The following is a 16,476-nucleotide window of genomic DNA, read 5'->3' as shown; positions in this document are numbered from 1 at the left end:
GTAATTCAAATTGTAAAAATTATGTGTGCCACAGCCAAACTGGCTCTCCTTTCCCCAGTCCCCATGGCCCCTCAGGGTTAGATGTGTAATCCACGGCCACGGGGTACATACTACAGCCTGGTCTCTCCCCTCGCTGTGAATGCGGGATGCTCACCTACCCATCACACTGGAGGAGCTACAAGAGTTCATTGATGCAGCATCACTGGCTCCCAGGATAAGACAAAACCTTTAAGGTCATCTAGTCTACACGTTTCCTTGAGGATACGGTCATTCCGCCTCGTTGAACAGGCCCAGGAACAGAAGGTAGCCAGGAGAAGAGGAAGGCACGGATGGGTGGAAGGCCAGTAGTCAGGGAATAAGGCTTATCCCATGGGATTTTCATTTTCCACAAGAAAAAAACTGAGATGGGAGGAGAGGTCGTGCGAATGAAAGAAGGCAAACTCCTCCAAATCACATACCTTCTATATAACTGTACGTAAAACTGATCAAATTCCGGGAACTCAAGCGCGATTTCTGAAAATTCTCGTGTAAAGTGCTGAGCTCACAGTACCACGGTTAAGCATTCCTTCAGCAATAAACTTCTGGGCAGCTGTTGCCCTCATTAACCAATCTGGCACAGAGAAGGGTTGCCACAGATAATGTGACAGATGATATATGGTATTTTATCACAAGGTCTTAATTCATCCCAGGAACTGGTTTAAATCCATCCTAGAATGGTTGTAGTTTATAATTACAGTCTCAGCAGCATGTCAAAAGTAGAAAATGTCCATCTGAATCTGGAATGGAACATTTCTTCCCAGCGAAAACAACTTTATGCTTGGTCCTGCCGTATCTGGGAATAATAACACTTGGGAGAAGACAACCAATTCCTCGATTTACTTCATTTTAGACACTGCTCCCCCAAGATTTTTTAAACTCTCAGATACACCAAGTGGAGAACAGATTTGTCGTTGCCACGTGTTAGGAAATGGGGTGGGAGGGTGTACCTATAAAAGCCAACAGGAGGAATCCTTGTGGTGATGGAACTGTTCTTTCACTCTTGACGGATGAATGTCAATATCCTGGTTGTGAAACTATGCTATGATTTTGCAAGATGTTACCAATGGGGCAACTGGGTATAGAGTACACAGGATCTCTCTGTATTATTTCTTACAACTACATGTGAATCTACAGTTATCTCAAAATAAAAAGTCTAGTTTTAAAAAAAGGAATATAGATAAGATTTTTTAAAGGGATACATCCATATTTGCCGGCTGATGCAGGGGACACGGGTTCGTGCCCCTGTCCGGGAGGATCCCACATGCCGCAGAGCGGCTGGGCCCATGAGCCATGGCCACTGAGCCTGTGCGTCCGGAGCCTGTGCTCCGCAACGGGAGAGGCCACAACAGTGAGAGGCCCGCGTACCGCAAAAAAAAAAAAAAGTAGATACGAGTTTGCTCTTCTTCCAGCAGCTGGCCACCCTCTAATCCGATGTGTGCAATGCAAATTCAGCTATACAGGCAGGAGCACTGGACAGGTGATGGCTCCCAGATAATGGCTCTCTATTGGTCTGTCTTGCGTCTTTCTCATCTCATTTTCTCTTTCTCTCTCTCTCTTTCTCACACACACACACACACACACACACACACACACACACACACGAGCTATTTTATACCAACAAGCACGCCCATCCGGATCAAAACTGTTTTGAAAAAGAACACCGATGTGAGGACTTTCCAGGTCCTACAGCTCCCAGGTAGGCACAGAAGGGGAGAAATCTCATTAGAGAAAACACACAACGTCTGTAGGAATCAGTAAGTTTGATATTTAAACCCCATGAACAAGAAAGCCTCAACAGAATTAAGCTCATTTCAGGTGTTAAATAAATACTTTGAAGCAAACACCACTTAACTAGGAGGGGGGAGCCACAGCAGCAGGGCCCTCGACAGAGCTGTGAAAGGAGCTTTGGGCTTGCCTCCTGCCTCTCTTGTCTGGGGCGACCTACCTCGTCAGTTTTAACTCTTTTGCCCTGGTAGTTCATCTCTCCCACCTAAGTCTTACACACGAATACAAAATTTACCAAATGCCTACTATGGGTCAGGCACTCTGTTAAACACTTTAAAAGCCTTTTCTAATTTAATCTTCTCAATAAGCCCGAGGTAAGTATGATTAGTATCTTCATTCTAGGTTAAGGGACTGGCCTAGAGTTAAAGATCCCCTAAACAGTGAAGCCAGGACTGAATCCAGGTGTGTCTGGCTCTCGGTCAGCATGTTATCCTGCCTCCTGTGCTCATTTTGGTCTCCAGGGTGTCCAGAGCACCTCCCCACATTGTAAAAGGACAGAGGAAAAAAAAATTTCCATACACTGAGCATCTTTTATGTGCTTTACACAGGCTATCTCTTTCCAGCTCAAATAAACCCTCTGACAGGTATGCATTGTTTCCATTTTAAAGATTAGTGAACAAAGGCTGAGAGAACTTGAGGGCTCTTGAAGACTTTTTCATCTCACTTTTACTTAGTAGATGAAAAAACGAGAGCCCCAGAAAGATTAGGTGGCTTGTGTAAGGACACAAAGCTAGTTACTATCAGAACCGAGATCTGATTACCAGCCCACTGCTCTCTTTAATGATATCCAAGCTCTCGCTCTGAAAGGAACCAACATATTAATTATAGAGCAGGAATGCCAGGCACTTTGCTAGATGCTTTGCATTCTTCATCCAACTCTGATCTAGGGGATTCCCCACACTGCTGTTCCAATCAATGCTTTCTACTAACACGTACTACAGAAGGGGAACAAAACTTAAATTTCACATCTAACAATTTTACAAGGTGATTAACATGCTCCTATACACACGGATGAATGGATATCACAGGAAGAAAATATGAAGAGATTTGGAAAGGTTGTCAGAGAAGGCACAATGGGTTCGAACAACGTAATCAGATGACACATTCTGAGTACCTGTGTACCACGGCGATTTGCCAAGTGCTGGGCCCCTCAGGGAAAGACAATTCAGGCCCTGAATCAGATGATCACTCACCATCAGCACGTGTGTGACACTTCTCACCACAGAAGTGTGTTATTCTGAGAAAAACTATGGTCTTGACCATCAGAAAACTTAAATCGAAAGCCTAGCTTCGTCACCCATGAATCACGTGCCGTGGGGGGATGGGCGGGCGGGTACCCATAAGTCAGAGTCTCTGAGCCTCTCTGTCAACGAGTGGGAGCTTCTGCGCCAGGATGCTGTGAGAGGCAAACGGGACAAGACTTCTGCAGGAACCCAACACACGGTTAGCACCCAGTAACTGCTATTTTCATCAGTTCTTCTCAAATTCTACGACTTGAAAAGAGCAAGTGTCCCTGCCAGTAAAATTTAAAATAAGACAAATGGGGAAATGGGGAGGTATTGGTCAGAGGGTACCAAGTTCAGGGATACAAGATGAATAAGTCTTAGAGATCTACCATGCTGCACGGTGCTTACAGCAAACAATCCTGTATTGTATATACGTAAAAATTTGCCAGTAGGGTCGCTCTTACGTTAATAAAGAGTTCTTATCACACACACACAAATAATAATAATAAAATAAATACAGAAGGTGGGAGGGAAAAGAAGACAAGATAACGAGCAAGCAACATGAAGATTACTGGAGTGGGAGGTACAAACCATCTGGGTGTAAGACAGGCTACAAGGATGTATTGTAAAACACAGGGCATACAGCCAATATTTTAATAACTGTAAATGAAGTAGAACCTTTAAAAATTGTATAGATTTTTTTAAAAAAATTAATAAAAAAGATTACTAAAAATATTCAATGTCTACCACTAAGGTAAGAAGAGTAAATTTACAGAAAAGCTAATATTGAATAGATAACAGGGTATGAGGGGGGAAAATTTCGGGAATAAGTGCCTGAATGAGACCGATAGGCACCTTGTGACAGAGATATCACCAGAGGACATATCAAGTGTTTGCTGTAGCCATTAAGACTCCTCTACAATTGATACCTTTGTTTTCACAGAGGTCATATTTGGTCAAAACTCAAAGTGTTCTTAAAATAATAATGCCTTTTTATAGTGAGCATGACTTTTCCTGAACAACATCACAACTACTGTAAAACCCACGGTTACAAAGTAAATAATAAAGAACATCAAAAGAAGGTAAAAATGACATTGTTCCGACAAGGGGAATTACTTATGTAAATAACTGATGAAACGCAAAGCCTGTCAATCTACACTGTGTTCTGAATAAGCATGAAAAAAACCATCTGGGTCAATAAGAAGTACTCTCTTACTATTACAAAATTCCCATTAAGACTCGATAAACCTGAAACCATTCTTCCTGGTCACGAGAACCCCCGTCACGTATTTTCTGAAAGAAGATTCTTTCACCTGCTTTGTAAAGTTAAATAAGTATCTAGTATGTCACTGGAGCGCACAGTTTGTTTTGTTTTTCCTGTGAGAAAATACCCAAGAGTTAACAGAGACAGGAAGCAACCTGGGGATTTGGGTTCTAGACTTGATTCTGGCATTAAAGGAGGAAAGTTGCCTTTTTTTTATGTCTGGATTTCAGATCCTCAAACTATAAATGGGATAAGACCCTCCTCTTGCCCCTCTCACAGGTACACTGTACGAATCACCAAGTTAAAGAGGAAAATACGAATGCACCTTTAACTATATTAAATGCTGTATTAACCTAATGTGATGGCATTACTGTCATCAGCAAACAGACGCATTCCAGGAGTCTGGGCTTAACGGGCTTAACGGCTCCTTTGGCTTTGTCTCTGGATTATCGGTTCTTGTTCAAAGATCTAATTCTTTTTTTTACAAAGGTAAAATAAAAAGTAAAATAATAATAAAATAAGCCACAATACTAATACACAATGAACCAAAAGCAAACATAAACAGCTTTACAATCCTCGGCTAACAGAATTCTATCATCGTTCTAAAAATAAACTTGGTTCAAATAACCCCAACTGACGTTTCATTTGATCCTTCCTCTAACCATGGAGGAAAAGCAGGACAGTCGGAATTATGCTTGATTTTTACATACCGCAAACCTGAAACACAAACCTGAAAGAGAAAAGTCACTCATCCCAGCTCCCAGCTAAAGCCAGGGCCGTTCAACCCTCTTCTGACATAATCTGATGTTCATTCTACTGGTCTAAGTTACAAGGTACACCTATTTTCAAGCAACGTCCAACTTTCAGGTTGATGAAGGAATGTTATCATTAATTTTACACAGCTGGCAACCTCTCTGTATCACAAGGAAATCATTCTACCCAGGAAGCTGGGCACACAAGAAGTGAGAGGGTGGCATCTATTGGTGAAAAGTGTGTGCTGCAGTGGAAGTAGTCAGTGTGATTTGAAAAATATCAGTAATGTTAATAGTTTATGAAATGGGGGGTGGGTACAAAGGAAAGCCATATGGAACAGAGAAGTAAGGGAAAGCAAGAAAGCACTGAGATCAGCTCGGTGCTGTGTGACCACCTAGAGGGGTGGGATAGGGAGGGTAGGAGGGAGATGCAAGAGGGAGGGGATATGGGGATATATGTATACGTATAGCTGATTCACTTTGTTATACAGCAGAAACTAACACAACACTGTAAAGCAATTATACTCCAATAAAGATGTAAAATAAATAAATAAATAAAATAATAAAAAAAAGAAAGCATTGAGAAGTTCTAAAAATGATACCCATGACCACTTTGGGTAATCAATTTCCAGCTGTAATAGTTCTGATTCCTCTCTTTTAGAGCAGTTTTAAATCAGCCTCTTTGGGAGCAAGTTTTCTTTGGGAATGTACCTCTGGTTTTATAATGAAAGTCAACGGCAAATCAGTGGGGAAAGGGGTTTAGGTTACTGAAATTTACTTCATCGACGGTGCTTCAGGAAAGGAAGGGAGAAGGGAGGGGAAGTTAACGTTTATGAAATGCCTATTATGTTGAAGGCACTTTATATGCATTACCACACTTAATTCTCACTCACACACAAAATCTATCCTATAGGTAGCAGTATTTTCTCCATTTTACAGTGAGGAAACTGAGGCACAGGGAGAAGAAACTGGCCCTTAAGTACTCAATAAATGGTAAAGTCAGGATGAGAAACCTAACAGTCTGACTGTAGTGATCTAAACTACCCAGGCATACACACCACCTCAACCAAAACAGTAGTCACTTAGTACACACAGGCATAATATATTTCCTTAGAAATAGACCCGACTACAACCTTATAAGACCCTCTAAATAAATGTGAAATCTCATATTTTCCTTTACAAAAACTTGGACGTAGAGAACAATCAATACACCCAATGAGTTGTGCCTTTACAATACAGTAAATTACCATCAATCAGCCTTCTCCTCACTGAATCATCTTCTCAATACCTCTTCTTCCTTACACTGGCAGCTCAAAATCTCAGTAACATCAGCATCGAACTCCAATAGTGAGATGAAGAAAGAAAAAGAGACACGCGTTCCATTCAGAATTATTGGTGCTTGGAGTGAACATGTCATCAAAGACAAAAGATGCTCAATTCTGCTGTATTTCGCTTGAGTGATGAAGCATCGGGATTTTTAAGTAAATATGGTGACATTTGGGGAGGGAAATGATATAAGTACTACATCTCAAGGAATGAAAAGAGTCCTACATCATCATTTTTCTTTCAGAGGTACTAGGCTACAAAAGCAAATACTACTTTCAAAACTCTAATAGAGATCCTGCCTTTGGATGGGGGTGAGAAAACTGGCATAAACCTTTTCCCTGTCTTCTCAACATTTCATGTCCCAGGAATATAGATTACTGACCTGCCGAGAGTCCGTGTGAGAAAAAAAAAGGGAGGGGAAGCGAAGAAGAAAGAATCTGACAGCTCAAAGGAAGAAGAGTGAAAAAAGATAGGTCTAGGTAAATGAGACAACAATTCAATGTCATGGCTGTGGATTGGGCAGTAAGAAAAATAATTTACGCTCACCTCAACTGAAAATGGAAAACTCTGCTTTCTAGATTAATAACTAATTTACATTTCAAAATGTTTGGAAGCTTCTGATTGATGATGAGTAAATAATACTAAACTTAGAGTTGTTTTTCTTTTTCTTTTCTGACTTCAAATTTAGCAAAATTAAAGTAACTGACCCAAATCTGGCTTCAGTTGTAATGAGATTCAAACTTAAGCAATTTCAGGTTCTGATTACAGCAATTAGGAATCCCAGGCCTCCAGGGATTCTTTTGGTTCTTAATACCAACCTGGCAACATTTGCATACCTGGAGCATCTAACAATGTTTGCGGGGATATGATTACGCACACTCCTGTGACACAGGGTTTATGACTAAATCAGAGCCTAGTTAGTTTATATAGCCAGCACCAGATTGTAGCACAGGGATACCACTGAATCAATCTACTCATTGCTAGTGAAACAAAAGACAACATAACTACAAAAAAGAAAAAAAAAAAGCTACAGAGACTTAAAGTATGTAACTTGCTTCTCAAAACTGAAAGGCTACAGCTACGTTAAAAAACAAAGGTAGCAATTATAAAAAGTTTCAATCTCTGTTTATGAATAGGTTTATGAAGTGATCAACCTTAAAACCACTACAAACAACCTGCTTGTCTATCAACAGAGGACTGGCTGAATAAACTACTGTACATCTTCACAACAGAATACTAAGCATCAGGAAAAAAAGTAATGAATACCCCTATATACTGCTGTGGAGTGATTCCTAGGACATACAGTTAAGTGAAAACAGAAAGGCAGATTAAAGTGTGTACAGCACACTTCTTACCTATGAATGGGAGTACAAACACACATGTATTTGTATACAGTTGGCCCTCCACGGATCATCCACAGTTGGCTGAATCCACAGATGCAGAACTCACAGGCATAGAGGGCCAACTATGGGACTTCAGCATCCGCCGATTTTGCCATGTGTTGCAGCTCCTGGAACCAATGCCCCACGGATGCTGAGGGATGACTGTATACATATAACCAAAATGAAACAACAAAAAAGGAGGAAACAAAGCAGAGGGAATAGGGACAGAAGCCAAATCTGAATAACTTTGTTTTGTAGTTTGCCTTTGGAACGAATTAGTCTGTATAATTATAAAGAGAAACAATAAAAAGCAATATCTAAAATCAGAAAGCAAATGAGAAAATAGCATGAGATGACTGGGGAAAACTGAACATCGACAAGGTATTTTATGGGATTAAAGAATTATTATTCTTAATTTTTAAAGGTATGATGATGGTATTGTGGTTATGTTTTTGTAAAGGGATCTTTACTCTTTTATAGGTATGTATGGAAATATTTAAAATGAAATATGCCTGGGATTTGCTTCAGAATAACCATGTGGTAGGAGTGGTGAACAGCGGCAGAGGAGGATTAGATAAAATAAAAATAGCCACGAGTTGATGATTGCTATAGCCGAGTGATGGGAATTCATTACATTCTATCTTACTAGCGGAGGCTGGGATATTTAAGGATGTGCGTTTTTAAAACTCATCTTGAAATAAATGGACAATAAAAGACAGACGTTTGGGAAGTGTTTCTTTTGTTTCTACAAAACGGCAGATAAAGTTTCAAGTTGTAGATACTTGGGTTCCCTGAAAGCATAAGATGCACCCTTAAGAGTAGTAATGTAAACATGAGTAAATAAAACGTTTCTGCCACCATATCAATCGTGAGTTTAAATTATAAATAAGGTAGCAATAATTCTCATCTCCCACCAAATATCTACTTTCTAAAGTGTACAGCCAAAAGCAAAAAGTGTCATCTAATAAAAAATGAGTAATTGATTATGCCCTGACAATTCAGTAAAGCTTCATAATAAAAACCCAAATAAATCCTTTTTTTTTTTTTGCGGTACGCGGGCCTCTCACTGCTGTGGCCTCTCCCGTTGCGGAGCACAGGCTCCGGACGCGCAGGTTCAGCGGCCATGGCTCACGGGCCCAGCCGCTCCGCTGCATGTGGGATCTTCCTGGACGGGGGCACGAACCCATGTCCCATGCAACGGCAGGCGGACGCTCAACCACCGCGCCACCAGGGAAGCCCCCAAATAAATCTTGTTTGGAGCCCTGATCTAGGAAAGAATGGTTACGATAAAGTCTCATAAAATCATAGGCTTTTTCCCTCCAGGGAAAAACTCAGTGCTAAAGTTTATCCTTCCCTACCACAAAAAGCCATCTGAATGGCTTGTAACTATCCACGCAACCCAAACAATCAATCTTGTTCAGGTTCTGTTACTTTTATCAAATTAATTTTGAGTTAACAGTTTGGTGGTTTTATATCCTGATGGACCCATTATCACACAACTTCAGGGGGATGTTAGCTTAGCTCTTTGTGCTGCATTAGGATTCTATTTTTAATTTCTCTGATACATCAAGGAAAAATCTAAAAGTGTACTAAATATTTCCCCCCCCAAAATAAGGGCACACTGGGCACTAATTTACTTCACCTGAAGGGCTCACCATCGCCCCCTCCCCCCTTCCTCGCACACCCACGCCCCTAGAGTCCAAACACCATTACTTAGGACTTCCTGGCCATTCCACACCCCTTAATGCCTCCACACACACACTTCCCTCTCTCTGTCTCTGTGCTTACAATGTCCTTTCCCTCCTTCTCTAGCTCGAGAATTCCTATTCATCTTTCAAAACACACTTCAAGGGCTTCCCTGGTGGCGCAGTGGTTGAGAACACGTGTTTGAGCCCTGGTCCAGGAAGACCCCACATGCTGCGGAGCAACTAAGCCCATGTGCCACAACTACTGAGCCTGCGCTCTAGAGCCCGTGAGCCACAACTACTGTAGCCTGCACGCCTAAAGCCCATGCTCCACAACAAAAGAAGCCACCGCAATGAGAAGCCCCTGCACTTTAACCAAGAGTAGCCCCCACGCAGCAACGAAGACCCAACGCAGCCAAAAATTAATTAATTAAATTTTAAAAAACAAAAAACGAACAAAAAAACCCAAAATACACTTCAAATGAGACTTCTTGATGCCTCCCCTGGGGTTCTTTGTACTGAAGTTCTTGCTCTCTCTTCTGGGCTCCTACTACACGTTTTTATATGTACTTTATGGACAGAATTTACCAGAATAGCCTAGAGAGAGGCCATAAAGTGTAGGTGGTTAAGAGTCTAGGCTCTAGAGCCAAATCCCTGCTGTGCCATTTACTATCTGTATAACTTTATTCAAGTACTTACTCCCTTTAAGACTCAGTGTTCTCATCCATAAAATGGCAATAATATTGCCTACCTCCTGGGATGGTTATAAGGACTGAGCTAATATACTTAAAGAATCTTACACCAATGCCTGGCACAAAGTAAGTTCTCAATAAATGTAAGCTATTATTAGCACAAGGTATCAAAATTATTTGATGGTCTTTTCTGCTATGCTATGTACTTTCTCAGGGTCGTGACTAAATATGTTGAATTAATCCAGAGACTGCCTCTGAGTTTAACTGAAAAGTATGTACTAACAATAAGCTAGGCAATTGCAAGGTGTTAGGAATACAGAGATGAGTAAAAATCCCAGCCGTCAAGGATCTTAGTCTTGGCTGTTCACACAAAGAGGACTTCAGTGTCCAGAGGTTGAAGTAGTAAGTGGGGGCCAGCTATTACCAACTCTTTTTAAAGAATAAGTCATAAGAAATCTGGAGACAACTTTATTTGAATAAATAGGGAACTTGCTCCAAAACCTAATATACCAAGAGCTGATAATCAGCAATCCTTGCAAAGTTAGTAAGATTGAAAAGTACTGTGGTTCATCTAGGTCTGCAGAAGCTCTGGCTAATTCCATTTAGACTAAAACCAGGGAAATCTAAGTATTGATAGAATTAAAAAAAACCATATCTCACTCTATTTTTTTTAATTTAAGTGAGTAATATGTTAATATTGTAATACATTCCCACTTTAAAAACAGTTAAAACTGAAGTTCTTCTCCTCAAAGGCAGTGACTCTTATCAAGTAGTTTTTTTTTTTTTTTTTTTTTTGCGGTACGCGGGCCTCTCCCGTTGCGCAGCACAGGCTCCGGACGCGCAGGCTCAGCGGCCATGGCTCACGGGCCCAGCCGCTCCGCGGCATGTGGGATCTTCCCGGACTGGGGCACAAACCCGCGTCCCCTGCATCGGCAGGCGGACTCTCAACCACTGCGCCACCAGGGAAGCCCTATCAAGTAGTTTTACATCCTATCTTTTTTATCTATACAGTTGCATGTGTACGTAACAGAAATATGTAGCATGGTTTGCAGTTTTTTAAAAATTTACACAAATGGTATCACACAGCTTGCATTATTCTGCATTTTATCATTATTATATAATAAATTCCTATAATATACACAGGTATTTTTCTCAGCTCTATCCTCTTACCATTGATCTGTGTTTTCTTCTGGCAATATCGCAATGCTTTTGTTATTGTGGTGTTGTACATATAAATCCAACCTCATTGTCTTCTTTTTCAAAAGTATCTTGGATATTTTTACGCAATTACACTTCCATATAGGAACTAACTATGGTATAATGTTTAAACATCTAGTTATCTAGGTTCTCAAATATAATGATATAAAATTTTAAACAATAATATTCTCTTCCCATTCTTACATTGTTCTATCTCTAGTAACATTCTCTCCCCTTTCCTCTACTATAGTTTAGGGTATCTTCTTCCTTTTTAATTTGATCAATTCTGCGAAATGTCGGTTCCTTTCAAAGAACCAACTTTTGGTTTTACTGACCCAAATTTTGTTTGTTTTCTATTTCATTAAATTCTGCTTTTATCTTTATTTTTGTCTTATTTACAATCTTCCTTGTATTCTAAAAAGAAAATACAATTAAGGCTATGAATCTTCCTATGAATACCGTTTTTGCTTCATCCCACAGGTTTAAATGACAGTGATCTGGATTTTGTGCGGTTCTTATAATTCATTTCTCAACATTTTATAATTTCTGTTTTGATTTTATCTTTAAAACAAGAATTATTCAGAAATATACTTTTACATTTCCAAGTGTAATAAAGTGGCTTTGGCTACTTTATTCTTGTTAATTTCCAATTTTATTTATTATAGTTGGTGAATGTGGCCTGGATGACTTCTGTACTGAGATTTTTTTCAAGCACTTTAAAACATAGTCAAATTTTGTGAATATTCCATATATGTTTTAAAATTTTCACGAATATTTGAAAAGTGTTCCTATTTTCTGTTTTATCAACCGTGTTCATTGTGTTAGTTTTGGTTTTTTATCTAACAGAAATGTCAAATTTTGAGAGAAGAATATGTAAGCCATCAACTATGACTGCAGTTTTCTCGTTGTTCCTTGTATTTCTATTGGTTTGGGATAAATATATATGCTTTGTATAGGTTCATGACTTTTGTCCTCTGGATCAAGCACACCTTTTAGCAACTTAAAATATGCCCCTTTCCCAGGTAATGTTCCTTTGTCTTGGATTCTATCTTATCTGATATTAATATTGTTTCACCGACTTTCTTTTAGGAATATTTGCCTACCGTATCTTTTTCCATTCCTCTGTTTTAAACTTTTTGGTGATATTTTCTTTTAGCTATATCTCTTATAAACAGTATTTCGCTGAATTTTGGCTGTTATTTTTATCCAGAGTTATTTTATCCAGTCTCCACATTCACGAGTGCAGTGATTTTAATGCACTCGTGTGTATTGGGATTACTGATGTGTTTATGATGGACTGCTACCCTGTGTGTCATTCTGCTCCTTACATACACTCACCGTGTCCTGCTTCAGACTTTGTACTTCTTCCCTCCCCCTTCCCATGCCTGGCTTCCCCTCTTTATTCAGGTCTTGCTGAATGTCCCATCTCTCTGCAAGGCCTTCTCTCACACTATCTCTTACTGTGCTTTTTTTTTTAAATAGCCACTATTACCTGAACTGGTATATTACCTGACTTAAGGTCTGTTTCCCTCACCACAGTCAACTCCAGGAGAGCCTGGGTCTTGTCTGTCTTGTTCACCCTCTTGGTACTAAGCCTTCTTAGACGAAAATATTACAGTGTGTTTTTGGAAGATCTATGAGCCAAAGTGGGTTTAAGTTGACAGCTTTTTGTGGCTTTACGATGGCAAAATGGGAGGGTTTGAATTCTCATAAAAGCAACATTCATTTCCAAAAATGCATCTGTTTATAGACTATGAAATACTAATTGGAGAGAATATTGCATTTGCAAGCACTTTTTATTTACACTTTAATATGCCTCAAAAATTAAAGGAAATCTTTGTTGCTTTTTCAATTTGGCAAATAAGGCAATTCAATTTTAGAAATGCAACAAGAATTCAGTTTCAGATGAAAATATGAAGTTTTTTGTCAGTATCAAGTTCTGCCACTGTTGATGATTTAGTTACTTCCCATTTGCCATTTTGGGCAAAAAGTTTCATTTCAAAATAGCAATTGCCTTCACAGGAAGAAAGAGAGTATCTTCTTTATAACTAAATACTGCCCGCTGGGAAATCAGAAAGTCTCTAAGAGACGGTTGGGGGGAACAGGACGGCTAGTCTGACACACATCCTTCTTCAAGCTTAGTGAGGTTACTCAGAACACTTTGTTCACTCAACAAACTGGTTCCTTCTATGCCAGATGTCACTTTCAAATGTACATTTTCCTGATTTTAGGTACTGCTTTGGTACCTCCAATAAGAGTACAGGAGACTCAAAAGGGGAGTAAAAAGGAAATTTTAAAGTCATGCAATGTTAATAAAATATGAATACATGTGATTTTAGAATTTCTATAGTACCTAACAGGAAAGAAAGAAGAAATTTATGTGAATTTAGCAGGTTAGGATCATGCATAAGGTAGGTTAAAACACAGATTACTGGGCACTGTCTCCAGAGATTCTGATTTAGTGTGTCTCGGGTGTGGCCTGAGAAACCATTTCCAACAGGTTTCCAGGTAATGCTGACACTGCTGGCCTGGGAATCACACTTTGGGAAACACTCTTTGAGACTATTATTGTAAATGCTTGATTTGGGATGAAGGTGATACAGCAAGAATATCAAGGCATTAAAAATAGTTTTCATCTGCTCTTTGGAACTTTTTGGTGTAGTAGCTCATATATACTCCACCTCAACTGTCTTTCATTGTTTATCTTGAAATTCTCTTAAAAGAGAATTTTAAAATAAATTCTCCTGTAATTTTCAAGGTAAAATTAGAATAAAATTTCATATGTCAGGATGGGTTGGCTCAGACACACTGTGGACATATACAAATCCAAATGATTTAGAGCACAAGTCCCTAGATCAAATGTCCTAAAAATGCCAGACAGGTTAGATACTTAATGCAAGTGAGTGAAGTCGATCAGATCTTGAGGAGAACTAGAGAGGTCAGACCCGAAGAGGCAGCTGCTACTCAGCTCCAGACAGCCATCAACCAAAAATGCAGGTCTTTTACGGTCAGCTCTTCCAAGCTTTCAAAATCAGCTGGAGTTCCGACATTTCGTGTAGAAGCTCTCAATTTTTAAACATAGGCAACTAATTTAAAACTTTTAAACACTGTGGAGGACACACAAAAACGGTCTGTGGGCTGGATGATGCTAGTTTATAACCTCTGATAAGTCTCAGGACCTTTCTCCTGCACCAGCCAGGAATAATACAGGTTGGGCAATGTGCTAACCTAGTCACTGTGCTCATGGGCCCACTCCCTCCAACAGTCATCTCCTTCCCAGATAAAAAGCTCTCTCTCTAAAGACCTACTAAAGCCCCTTTGCATAAGTAGCCTGCCTATCAAAATAAGTTCTCTGGCAATGATCTTAGTATGGGAAGGCTATGGCAGAGAGAAGTGAATTCTTCAAACACTGGAACTGCTGATCCCAAATTAATGATTAGCTTAAAGTGACTGGAATCTCAGGATCATTAACTAGACCTGGGAATACAGATTTGAGGATTCTTAAGCATTCTATCACAATGGTGATGTGATTTGGTACCCAGAAGTTGTTTCATCTTTACCTAAAGACTCACTAAACTGAGAAAATCAGTCCTTACAAAGATGTCCACGACAACTCCAGAGGCAACATGGAATCGCAAACATGAAGATTCAAATCTCTGAGTCTACTCTGATTAACAGTGTCAGCCTGGAACACAGTGTTAAGAAGGATTCTGAAGGTGGATCCTGACTCAGTGGAAAATATGAATGCCAAAGACCTAGAAGAGAGGAATCGCAGCAGACGTGCCCCATATTTGGCCTCTTCTATATAGTAGGTAACAACACTACACCTGTGTTCACAAAATCTAGTCTTCCTGTAGTGCATTAATATAGCAACCAATACAATGTTTTCAAAACATAAGTAGGATCAAGTCACATCTTGCCAGTAGCTTTCCATTTTACTCAGACTAAAAGCTAAAGTCCTTATTATTACACAAAAGCCCTAACGTTGTCTGACTCCCCATTACATCTCTGATCTCATTTCCTGCTACAACACATCCCCTTGATGCCATTCCAAACATACTATTCACTTCACTGTTCTGCAAACACACTAAGCATGTTTCCTGCCTCAGGACCTTTACATTTGCTATTCCAGCTGCCTGGAAAGCTCTTTCTCTGGGTAGTCACGAAGTTCACTCTCTCATCTTCTTACCAATGAGAACTTCCTTAACTCATTATTTTAAATTGCTACAAATTTACACACACACACACTCCCTCCCTCTCCCTCTCCTTCCCTTCCCCACCAATCTCCTTTTCCTGCTTCAAACTTGCTACAACACTTACCACTATCTGACACACTAAACATTTTACTTCCTTATTTTCCTTCTTCTAAAATGAAACCTCCAAGAGGGATAAGTTTTTGACTGTTCTGTTCACTACTATATCCCTAGAAGAGTGTCAAGCACATACTGGCACTCAAAGAGCTAATAAATAAATGAGTGAACAAACAGATGATAAAACGAATGAACCTGGGTCCTAACATGGGTTCAGGGACCAATCGGTTAAATAACCTCAGGTGAATTATTCTGGTCCTCAAAAGGACCAGTTTAGTTGTATAAACTATGACATTCCTGTTACTCAACAAAAGCAGAAACTATGTTATGGAAGAATGACATCATTTCCTCTAGACCGGTCAGTAGGATAGGAGAAAGCCAGGACTAGAGAGCCTCCCCAAATCCAAATCTAATGTGCAAACTAAGTTCTTATAAACAACAGAATTATGACAGAATTTAAGAGTGTAAAAATTAAATACTCCTAAAGAGAAAATCCTTTTCTAGAAAAGGAATGCAGACTCCTTAGCTTTTTTTTTTTTGCACATTTTTTTTTTTTTACTGCCTCTACACATTAAATCTCTGTGAACATTAACAAGTGTCCGTGGTTGAGGGAGAAACGTTCCACAGCAGAAAGAGGAAATACACACCCTGTTTTTCCTATGAAACTTTGGAATTATGTAATATCCAGCCTCGGACAAAATCCAGAATAATCCTCTCAGAGAGACTGAAATTAGGATAATCGTTAGCCAAACAACAAAGACACTACAAAATAGCGCTAACTGCCCTCCAGTCTAATTCTTAAATATAAAATCACAATC

General features: G+C 39.6%; 1 protein-coding gene across 2 annotated transcripts in view; it reads right to left on the bottom strand.

Annotated features, from left to right (window-relative positions):
- The window catches only part of STK4 (serine/threonine kinase 4), a 95,041-nt gene that overhangs the window by 22,458 nt on the left and 56,107 nt on the right, over positions 1-16,476 (bottom strand). The window lies entirely within an intron of this gene.

The sequence above is a fragment of the Globicephala melas genome, chromosome 15 (assembly GCF_963455315.2).
Source record: "Globicephala melas chromosome 15, mGloMel1.2, whole genome shotgun sequence".
In the NCBI taxonomy this organism is placed as follows: domain Eukaryota; kingdom Metazoa; phylum Chordata; class Mammalia; order Artiodactyla; family Delphinidae; genus Globicephala; species Globicephala melas.
This window is presented reverse-complemented; position numbering and strand designations above follow the sequence as displayed.